Source organism: Anser anser (genome assembly GCF_964211835.1).
Source record: "Anser anser genome assembly, chromosome: 3".
Taxonomy (NCBI): domain Eukaryota; kingdom Metazoa; phylum Chordata; class Aves; order Anseriformes; family Anatidae; genus Anser; species Anser anser.
Genome location: NC_139722.1, coordinates 11,703,132 through 11,715,449, shown reverse-complemented (window position 1 = coordinate 11,715,449; position 12,318 = coordinate 11,703,132).

Below are 12,318 nucleotides of genomic sequence, written 5' to 3'. Positions count from 1 at the left end.
GCTGAGGCAGTTAATTTGATGGTTAATGCCATTCATTTACACATGGGTTTGTTTGCTGACTTCCTCCAGTGCAATGGCACTAGCTACCCTGTTGGTAGTTAGCAATCAGGAAGGAGGTTTATGTTTTTTGTTTTTAAAAACATAATCTAACAGAATTAAGAACACACACACAAAAGGAAAAAAAAAAAAAACCACACTCGGAAAATCAATAGAACCTACACTTCTGAATCCCCCACAGTGAGCAGTGGAACGTTTTAAGCAGAAAGACTGAAACTTGAGAAAACGTTTCTCTAAGGCAGATGGAAATGAATCTGCAATGCTCTAGTATGGCTTGCCCAGTGCAACGCCACATGGACATTTGGGGTTTATTGGTGAAGTATGCTCAGTGCTTTGGGGTACATCTGGCACAATATTGCAGAGCTGAAAATCAATGAGGAGGAGTTTGACTTTTACAGTCACAAATTCTCAGGCTTTTTCCAAGCCAGTCCAAACCTGCCCATTACCATTTTCTTCCAGTCATTCTATATAAGCTCTTACAACACATTCAACAAAGCCATGACAAAGCCCTTAGCTCTCTCTTGGCAGAGATCAAATCAATAGTACAGCAAATAAGTTACTGAGTCAACAATGTAAATGGATTTCTTACTATATTAAATGCCTGACTATTAACTGTGCCCTACTTTATTCTATTTCAATCATTTTCAGGCAATGAAGTTCCAACTTGTTTAGCTGCTTGGTTTCCCTAAGGAAAAAAAAAAAAAAAAGGCATAGAGTTTATTAATAACTCCGTGAATGACTTTGCTTTTCTACTGTCTTCCATGCTGTATTATTTATTGTGCATAGGAACCTACTGAAACAGAGTTTCAGAATTTTAACAGCAGCAGCTGACAATAATTTATTTATTTTTTTTACAGATGGTAAAATATGTGGTGTTTTTTTGGTTTGTTTGTTTGAACAAAATGAAGGGAAGATTGAGAGAGAGGAAAAAGTAAAAAATGAAAAAGAGAAAGAATTTTATTAGAGTCTTATGAAAACAGTTTGCCATGCATATTTTGTTTCAAAATATATTAACTGTAGTCTACCAAGATCAAATCAAACTACAGCATAAAAAAGAGTGCATGTTTTCTCTGTGCTCGGCCGGATTATTCAGATTTGTTGTTTCATCAGACATTGTTAACATAATAAATTGCACATGTTACACTAACTGGCCTTTGCCAACATTCCTAAATTAGTCTTCAAAGAAACATCTAAATGATCTTCCTCTAAAAAGGGAAGAAAATGCTGAATATATGGTGCACTAAAAATAACAGAACAGCATCATAAATGTCTGCCTGCACATTTGCTTTTGCTAACCCAATCTACCCAGATTCATTGTTGAGGTTCTGAAGAAGCAAACCAACAGGGATGTATTTGCCCAGGAAATATTTGTTTTAAGCGATCTCAGCACTTTGATGAGACACAAGATTGCTGAACTAAAATCGACGGTGGCAGAACAAACTTTAGAGAACAAAGGCTTGCCAGATGGGCAGATACTGAGAAATATTAGAGTGCTGCTGTAGTGTTTGAACCCCTTGCACAGTGATGAAAGAAACACTGTATGTGTCAATGGAGGTGATGATAATTAAAGCTAATGAGAGTAATAATAAATTCCCACTGTATGTGAGTAACAGTTCTTGCTCTGGCTCACCCCAGCATCAGCTACCGTTTCAAAGTATTCCTAAACACAGATGCTTTTTGAGGTGAAGATAGCAATTTAAACTTCTATTTTTTTTTTATTTTTTTTTTTAAGTTCACTCAAGTTGATATTAAAGATGGTTTATAAGCGAGAAGAAATGCTCTTGTTCATGTTTGCAGGTAGATTTAGCTTGGGTGACTGAAGCAGTTACACCTGTCATCATTTCCACTCTTTCTGAAGTTACTGCCCTGTAGCAATTATGGCTGAATAGAACAGGAATCCAGTCCAAACCTATCAGAATTCACAGTCCCATCTACAGCAGAAACCTGTGACAGTATCTACTAAAAAGCTCACCTGTGAAGCACAACTTGAATATGACATACTCAGCACTCTTTGCTTCACCAACACCAACCTCTTGGAGAAGGTGAAAAGAAGTCATAACACTCACCTTTAGCCCTTGCCTAACCCAAAAGCATGCATCAATCAGAGTCCTTTTTGTTGCCTCCATTTGACAAGAAACTCATTATAGCTATATTTCAAAAGGCACGTCCACACTGTTAAATAAAAGGGTCAGTCCTGGCCTTCCGACCAAACACCACAGACTAATTTGCATCTACATTGGTTATGCCTAGCTCTCTCTAGCTGGGATGTCTTCACATTTCGTAGCACTTAGTACTAGGTCCATGCACAGCTCCATGTGATGACCTTATGGCAAAAATATACAAATGTCATTTTGTACATGATATTCAGATCAGTGTGACCAAAATGAGATCTCTGTTGCAGTATTCCAGTGTGCTTTTACAGCTTTAAACTTAGTTACAAACTCTAAGATGCAGAATGGGAGCATACAGAGGAATTTAAGGATACACAGCTGGCTGGAATTGTGTTAGAAGGCTGCATTAGCCAGCCTCCAAGTCTTGTCCACCCTCCTGCCTGGAGACCAGCAAATGTAGAATCTGTTAATTATTTCTTGTGCTGCTGTATCAAGGAAAGCAAATTAAAAAGAGATTTTTCAAAATCCAGGATAGGAGGTTTTGTTTCCTGTCCAATGCCAACAATAAAAATAAAATAATAATAATAATAATAATTAAAAACCTGTATTGTATCTGTACAAGTAAATTACATTTATGGGTAATATTTTCACAAAAAATACTTCTGAGATTTAGATACATAAGTGCCACTAGTAGAAGTCATCCCAAAAAAGTGGAGTCATGTCATAAAAGCTGAGGAGTCATTTCACCTAAGCCCAGTCATGAAAAGTTGGACTTGGGCTATAAATCATCCAAGTGCCCTTTATCGTCAGGGGTGAGGTGCGAAGAGATAAATCTTACCAGGCAGAGCATTAGTTCAAAAGTAGGAATCTATGAGAAATGGGGCAAATGAAAATCGGGAGATGCTCATCTCTTACTTGAGTATGACTTCACCTAACCTAGGTGACCAGATGAGCCCACACACCTGACTTCTAGGTGTCGTAAAGCAATTAAGAGAAACATGCCTTTAATACTTTCACTGAAGCTAAAAATATCAAGATATTGCTCTGAGAGGAACTGGGAACTCTTTGACCATACTACTGAATTTAAAAGTGTCAGGAAATGTCCCTGGTCATTATTCCTTCATTCTATTCATCAGTACCACAAGGCAGTTATTTTGGTCCCTGGCATGGTTTTGGCCTTTGCCAGCATTTTCCCAGGCAATTCCCAAGTGCAACTGAAGTGTTATGACTTGCCAGGAAACATTTCGAGAAAGCAGTTTGGATGCAGACACCCTGTTCTGGAAGATAAAGCATGTTCAAGAGCACAGATGCAGATTGTGATATTCCAGCTGGCCTTAGTGCCAGGGAACAGCCCCAGGCACGTTTAAATTACTGATCGCCTTAGAGCAACAGAGGGAAAGCATTGAGAAGGACTAGGATTGCCTATAAATGGATACGTGCTTAAGTATGACATCCAGTTCTTGTTTCCTCATTTCACAAAAGAGGTAAAAAATTGGATAGGATGTGGAGAAGAGCTACAGAAATTATCTGAAAACTTGGAAAAGAACCTTGCAGAAAGAGATTAAAGGGGTTCAGTCTGTTGAGTTTAATAAAAACATCTAGCGATGATTTCAGTGATTACAATGTGTGAGTATCACCACAGGGAGAAAACACAAAGCAGTAACAGCAATGCTCTCATCTTACAACAAAAGGCATAATGAGAGGTGATAGCTGGAAGTGAAAGCCAGACAAACTTAGGGAAGAATCAAAACACACATTTTTAAGAGAGAGGGTGATAACCATTGGACTACGCTGCCAAAGGAAGTGATGGATTCTCCAACTACTGATGGCTTCAGATGTAGACTGGACGTCTTGCTAGAAGATAAGCCTTAGCCAAACACAAATTGCTGGACTTGATGCAAGGCTAACTGGTTTAAATTAAATGGCTTGTGTCATTCAGGAAGTCAGACTAAATAATCTAAGGGCCTTTTCTGGCTTTAAAAAATCTATGGATCTATAAAGTGCAACTGTGTAACTGTGAATTCTAGTCCAAGAATAACACGTTTTGATAAAATAAGATTTCCATCGTCCAGTGCTAGGTTAGTGGACAAAATTCCAAGTGATCAGACTACAGTTATAAAATTGAAAATGAATAAAGCATGACGACATGGTGATATTAATAACAATACTGATTCTCCATGTGTTTACAGGGTTGGTCAATAGAAATTGCAGCAAAGTCAGTGGAATTTTAGCACTATAAAATTAGTAAGAGAAAATATGCTTCAGTTTTCCAGAACAGTCTCTGGATGTCATGGATTAAATTGAAAAATCACATCTATTCTGTTAACACTTGGGGGAGGAAGGGGGCATTTTTTGGCTACACTCGTTCCACTCAATTAAGGAGTGATGGGGCGCCAGCTCAGGCACTGAAATTTGATCATCTACATTGTTTAATACTTAGGGTAGTTCTTGGCACAGTTTTGGCTCCAGCCAACTAACACTTACCAAAACAGCTTTTTGCATCATTCAGGAGTCAGCATGGGCCAAGAACACTCATGGACAGAAGTTTGGATGTACCCATGCCTCTTCTGTGGTAGAACAGACTATGACAGCATGAAAATTGCCCTAGTATCCCATTTAGCTTGTGGATCAGGAAATAGGTTTTATGCTAAGCAAAACTGATGTGGCCAGTGAGTTCAAAGAATCACCTGGTCTTCAGGAAAACAACTGTGTTTTCCATTCCTTCCCCATCTCTGCTACGAAATTATCTAGTTTGTATATTTTAATTTCACATATGAGTTACATTGGTCTATCTTTCAAAATATCTCAACTCTCCTTAAAATCAAAAAGGTATCTTCCAAAAAGACAATTGCAAATTGAACCATAAAATTAACTTTCTGAAGTGACCTACCAGGGTCAGATCCAACTGAAAAACAGAAATGCCTACAAATAAGGCACAATCAACACTTAACTTTTAGGTCTTTAGATCTAAGAGTGGAATCCAAAGCCAAAATTAGAGAGCTTTCAGGCACACGGTTAGGTATTATGGAAAAAATCACTCAAAACAAACAAACATATTGAGAAGGGAGCAATTACATAATCTTGAGCGTAGAAGAATATCTGAATACCAATCTCTCCATAGAATATAAATAAACAAGTGAACGCATCCATCTACTCATACATTGTGATCAGCTCCTCAAGGCATACTCTTCTAATTATTTTGATTCCCCAAATGAGCATTCATAGCTTTTTCTTTCATATTCCAGCAAGAGAAGGCAGTATTTAGCATGAATATAATAATGAAATAGCTAGAGCTAGATTCAGCAGGAATATAAGTTTCGTGAGGTCAGGAAGAGACCTTACAGGAGCAAATACGGTTATCATCAGGGTAAGGATACTAACCTAGGAATGGATTCCCAATGCTCTGATCCCTGAGCATTGAGGCTACAAGTGTTGAATTCAGTGGGCTGAAGCCTGAGTACAGTTGAATGAAACTATGAAGAGACTGAAAAGGAAACATGAAGCTCAACTCAGGTAAGGAAAATGCTTTAAAAATGTAAAGATATGATGAATTTGGCATATCCGTCTCCTAAACACTGTTCTAATTTTAAAAAGTCTATTGTACTGTGCTGTTGATAGCCTTGTGTGAGCCATCTAAGGTTCAGCCAACTCAGCTGCATGATCAGTAAAGAGACAATGCTACCACACACAGGGTTATTTGGATTAGTGAATACCATACGCAAGTAAATCATCTGCCAGATGGCATTGGAAGAAAGCTGCAACTCTCTCACTTTCATTTCCACAGCAGCAAACAATGTTCCATGTTTAAAATAAACTCTTCCAGATGAGTAAAAGATAAACGTTGTGGTGCTTTTTGTTGGTCTTCTCTTTGACTTCAGCCTTTTTCTTTAAAAAAAAAAAAAATCTGATTGGTTACATTAATGAAAAATCCCAATTTAGACCACCATAGTACAAAGCTGTCCCTCTAGGCAGCATCAAAATTCCAGGCTATTTACTGAACAAAAGGCAAAAATGAAATACAGTATTTTCACTCATCAACTTCTGTCAACAGAACCCTTAAAAATGAACACCTACCACATTAAGCCATTTCCTGTCATTTTATGGGTTTTCCATAGTGAAGAACTGCGCTGCTTTGTTGAAACATGGCTGTTTTCACATTTTCTTCTTCTGTTTTAACTTTTTTTTTTCTCCCAGATAGCAGGTATCCAGAATTAATCAAGCAAACAAAACCCTCAGAAACTGAAATAAAAAAATAAATGTCATAAAACCTTTCTAATTATTCTTTTTGATTTTTAGCGTTGCCTCCCTTGAATCTGTAAGCACATTATCTTTTATTCAGTTCTAATGTCCCAGGACCCTAGTCATAGCTTTGCTTCTGAGATAGAATTAGTTTTTAATATCATTTGGTCACTGCATAAAATATGAAGTTATGTTTTTTGAAAGTCTCTGCTTATAGCAAAATTTTATGGACAAATGGCTCCATGATGCAGACTTACATGCTTTTACAATGTCTATGGAGATGCGTCTGAAACACCTTTAAGCCTCTGAAGATTTCCACCAGGGCAGACTGAAAAGAAAGAAAATTAATTTGATGAAAAGGTATCCCACACCAAATAAGTGTCTCTTCCACCTTCTCTTCAAATATTGTCGACACCAGGTGAAGTCTCAAGCAACTCAAACCACTATTGACTTCAAGTGGTTAAAGGACCTCAGCCCTTCAGAACAGTAAATGAGTGTCAACTTGCTATGTTTAACCCATGGTCTACACCTACAACTCTGTTTCTAGGGTTCAATGAAGTCTAAAATACTAATCTGTATACACTGGAGAAGATGTTCCTGTCTATGAATGAGTATAAAAACTGATATCAGACCTACTCATTGCAGTGTAAGTAGGTTCTGGGCCTCCAGGCATGACACTTGCCTTTTGGCAGTTGGGAGTTCATGACTTCTGTATTGAAGCCTCTAGAAAGACCCTGACATCGCTTGTCTCAGGAGTAGATGGGATTTGTTGAGTGGATGGTCATGCTGTGACTTAGAAGGGGCCCAGGATAATGGCCTAATGTTAAGTAAGGTTGCAATAAGACTCTGATAAACTGAAATATTATCACTCATCACCAAATAGCAGTCCAGGTGCCAAACTGACACATGCCCCAACAGCTGCAGAGATGGGATGTCATTTTGGGACAGAAAAACAAATATTTATGGAGAATGTTCCAGGGTATTTAATATACACATACCCTTCCTCCCACCCCCACCTCATAGTTTGCAAAGTAGTAACAAATAAAAATGCCACACATACACAGAACTGCATAAAGCTTCATTCATCAAGCTTGAAAGAGTCACCATCCACCTGGCTATAAGAGCCCTGCTGCCCAAAGCTAAAGCCAGGAGATCAGAGTCAGCAAAACTATTTAGATGTCTGACTCCCAACACTTTTAGCGGGACTAGGATTTCAGACTGCTTGCTTTGGCCTTGAAGCAATGGCAAGATCTCAGTACCTTGCTAAACTGAATATTATAGACTTCAAGGATGTGACACCCGTCGAAACTTTCATGGCAAATAAGCTATCGGTTCCTTCCCTATCTTGTTTAATTAAGTTTTGGCGCTTTTTTGTTTTGTTTTGTTTTGCTTTTACATTATTTGGGAAGAGATGTAAATGTAAATGTAAATGTAAATGTAAATGTAAATGTTAAATGTTAAATGTAAAAAGAAAGGGCTTTCAACCTTTTAGGCGGTTTGTGTGCCAGTCTTCCCCAAAATAAGCAATTAGGGAAGCATTCCTTTCTCCATGCTACATAGGTCTTTTGGAATCAATTAAATATTCAAATCTAATGTCTCTGATCTGAATCCAGCTACAACAGGTGTGAGGCTGCTAGTGGTAGCTAAAGCGGTAAGTAAAAAGTGTAGAGGGAGGTCGTCATTTTCTGTTATGAGAAATAGCAGCACTGTTCTGGGACAGATCAAAAATAATAATTCAACTGTGTAGGCCTCCTGGATCTTTTTGCAAGTCAATTACCTTCTAAGTGATTAGTTTGGAAAAAGTTATGTGAAAAAGGGAACAGGCCTCCCATTTTAAAATTATTTGTATTACTCTTGCAAGTTGTTTATTTTCTTTATAGCCTTAGGTGGAAAGAAATTAAGTATGCTTGAAGTGGGAAATATTCACATTTTTAAGCAAAAGCATAATCACACTGAACACTCCCAGGGCTCAGGCTTTGAAGCCTGTGAAGCATTCACATAGTAGGAAGCTTACGCAAACTAGGCAACCACTGAAGAAAGAGAAGAGAGCTTAAATACTTCTGTTTTTATTGCATCATGGAAAAACTGATCATTTATCTCATTAAGATGGAGAATTTTTACTGTAGAACTCCTGCTGGGTTTATGAGCTTGCCTGCTGCTTTGGCTATAGTGCCTGAAAGAGCAGTGTTGTCCCTTTGCCTAGGGATAGATGTTGGCCTTTGTGGCAAGGTAAAGAGAGTAAATTAGTGACAGAATATTTTTTTTTTTAATGTACATAAGTCTCTCTTTACTTAAACAGATGTGGTATATAAATTAAATACATGCAACTGCAATTTAGCTTGCTTTCAGAAACCTCATTTATAAGAGCTAGCTTGTAGTTAGGGGCTGGGACTGAGAATCAAAAAAAAAGAAAAAAAGAAGAATGGAAAAAAAGTTTCTTTTCTCAAACTCTTATTCTAAAGATGAATAAATTATGCTGAAGCAGTTAAAAATGTTCCTCTTAACACACTTGATGCCTGTTTCCCTCAACTATTACATGGAAATGTTTTCTTCCTTCAGCTGTGCCTGCAAGTTTCCCAACTGCAAAAGCAGATAATGGATATGGCAACCTGGATAAAACTCCAGCACCTGAGCTCAATGCTTGGACCAAGCCCAACGCCCCACGTCTCATCACACACCAAGTCCATGCGGGAGACAGGAGCCCCTGTCACACCAACAGCCACCTCTCCTCTCCCTTCAGTTCCTCGGTAAATTGTTCACAGCTCTTCCTGTCAGTCTTTTAAAAACAAGGGATTAAATTGCACCTGCACGTGTCCACACACACACTCGTGTACACTTTTAAAATAACCCATCTACAGTAGAGTCAGTCTACAATGTTGTTGCAGTATGAAACTCGATCACTGAGAAATGGGGCCACGTGCAAGCATTTCTACTCATTGCTGCGACGGGCCTCAGGCTGCAGTGGGGAAAGTTTGCAAACAGGCAAACAAGTTAAGCGTTGTTGTGGCCCTCCACACCTCAGCTATGGCCCCAAAAAGGCATTTCACCTGCAAAAAGCAAAAGGACAAGTGCTGCTTTCTCAGGAGTGATTGTGCCCTGAACACATCCCAGCCAGCTTTCAAACCACTAGGGCACAGGTGCTGGTCCAGCACTGATGGTGGATCAAAAATCAAATGTTCAAATTCTAATAATTTATGCAAGATAGATGAAGGTACATTTTGGCCTTTGAAAGAGTTGACTCACGACATATTATGTTTATCAGAGACCTCAACAAAATCTTACCCTCAGATGTGGCCTCCATGCATATCTACTTACTAGCAGTGCGATCAGCCTCGATACCTACCTGTGAAAGCTGTTGTTTTGCATTTCCCTGGTCTTTACGTGTTATCCCTGGTTACTGTCTGTCTCCTTCATGCCTTATTTTTTCCAAGTTTAATTCTTAATGGAAAACAAGCTTAATTTGAGGATGGCGGTGTTCATATGGTGGTGTTCATATGGTGGTGGCAGTGGAGGGAGACAACTGAAATGTGTCCTGGTTTTGGCTTTACCACACTGGACAGCTGTGGATTAAATAGTTTACAGAACAGTAACATGCAGAGCTTGCCACACCTTTCTGGAGGCACTGTAATACTGGGGTGAAGTGTGAAGTTGTTGGAACAAGACACTGATCCCTCTACCAACTCTAAGAAAAGCCATTCAGCAGACAATCATCACATCACAGATCTATATTTGAGCTTACTAAGATCCTATGTAGTATTGTATTGTATACTTTCTCAGCCAAAATGCTAACCTAGATTGAATCAGCAGTGCTAACCACACATTGAAATAAAGTCTTCTTTCATTTTGCACTTATATTTTACAAGACCTGTTGACCTATGAGGTCTCAAATTCCTCGATGCTACCAGAATAACAAAAGCATCGCGTAAATAAACAGTAACAGCAGTCTCAAGAGAGTAATCAGCTTTCTGGTCCACAGCAACTAAATTAAACTCAACCTTGAAGGTGACAAATGTTACTGATGTTGAAAAAAAATAAAATTTATGTTTTGGTGCCAGAGATTTTAACAATCCATCCTTTCAAAATGTATTCAGGCAATATTTTCAGGCATATTATGTTCCATTAAGAGTATCATGTGATTACTCTCCTGCTCTGGAACAAGGACTTTAATCTAGATATGATTACAGGAATGTAATCACTTTCTGACAAAGGATCTTATTTCTGCAATGTTTCAAAAGAAAAAAACACCTGGTATATGTATGAGGCATTACATGTTATAGAGTCCTACTATACAGCTGGTATTTATTATTCCACGTCTCTTATTTCTGTACACATGCACCTTTGCTGTTTTGAAGGCCAGTGTATATCATACGCTGATCATTCAGTTTGAAAAATATATAATCTTCTCCTCAGGGCAGTTCTTTACCACAGCACTTCCAGACTTGTCATCTTCTCCATTCTCCACCTTTGCACCTAAGGCTTTCCTCTCAAGAGGTATACGCAGGTTTCAGCACTGAAACAATGCAGTAGTATTAATTCAGTATTGCTGAACAGTAGTACTGAAAACAGAAACCCAAGTTTGGCTCAGCTCTTCTGCATCTTCACTCTTGTTCTTTGGCAGGTGAAGTACACCATGTTGTTTTGATTAAGATAACCTGCAGTTCATGAAAACATTTCCTCATTTTACTGTTATCCTGCATACTAGACGTATTAATGAACTTTTAATTCTTTAGCTGTTTCAAGTTCTCTGCATACAGCTATTTCATAGAATCATATCATTCAGGTTGGAAAAGACCTCTAAGATTACCTAATCCAACCTTTAACCTAGCACTGACAAGCCCACCACTAAACCACGCTACTAAGTTCTACATCTGCACATTTCTTAAGACCTTCAGGGATGGTGACTGAACCACTTCCCTGGGCAGCCTGTTCCAACACTGCACATCCCTTTCAGTGAAGAAAACCTAAATACCCAACTAAACAAATACCCAACCTAAATCACCCCTGGCTCAACTTCAGGCCATTTCTCCTTGTGTTATCACTTGGTGCTTGGGAGAAGAGCCCAATCCCCACCTCACTACAACCTCCTTTAAGGTAATTGTAAATATGATAAGGTGTGTCCTGAGCCTCCTTTTCTGAAATGCAAAGTCCAGAGCAGAACTTTCTCTATGCACATTACATGTCTCCCTCTGGCATTACTTAGAGAACTTTGATCAACACTCAAGAAAACGTTTTGACAGCACACCCATCTCTTCACCTTGCCTTACAGTGAGCAGTACAAAGCTCAACATGTTACAGGATCTTAGAAACGTGCTCAGTTTCATAGCATGTGTTGTGGTATTCTGGAATGCCACCTTCCTCCCCCACCCAAGCCACTGGCCCAGAGCAGGATCATGCTGGCAAAGGGCAAGGACAGGTAAGGCCACTGCCCTGTGCAGAGGCTCCAGCAGGCTTAGAGCCTGAGTAAACAAACAGAGATAGGATCTCAACAACTGGGTTGCTACCTGAAGGGCCGACCTGATGTGTATTTACAGGTAAGTAAAAAGGGTCTATTAAATGTCATGTATTATTAATATTGGTTTCCTTGAATACTATTTATCAAGATAAATCACTCCAGTTCATTCTTCCATATTCTATATACTCTGAATTAACTGCTAGACCAGTTTATTTAGAGACAAAAATGTCATAAATGTCAATATGAACTCATTAATTGTATGAATTTCCTCCTCCCCCCCAAAAAAAATCGTTATAGCTTCAGGTAATGTCCTTTTTTTTAATTTATTTGAAGCTTATTTTATTTTTAACTCTATGCAGCAGAGGCTCCCTGAATTGACACAGATGAATCTTCTACCTTTGAAACAAAGCTACTGCATCAAGACCACTGGTTGTATCTTCCACAGTGAAAGAATGAGTG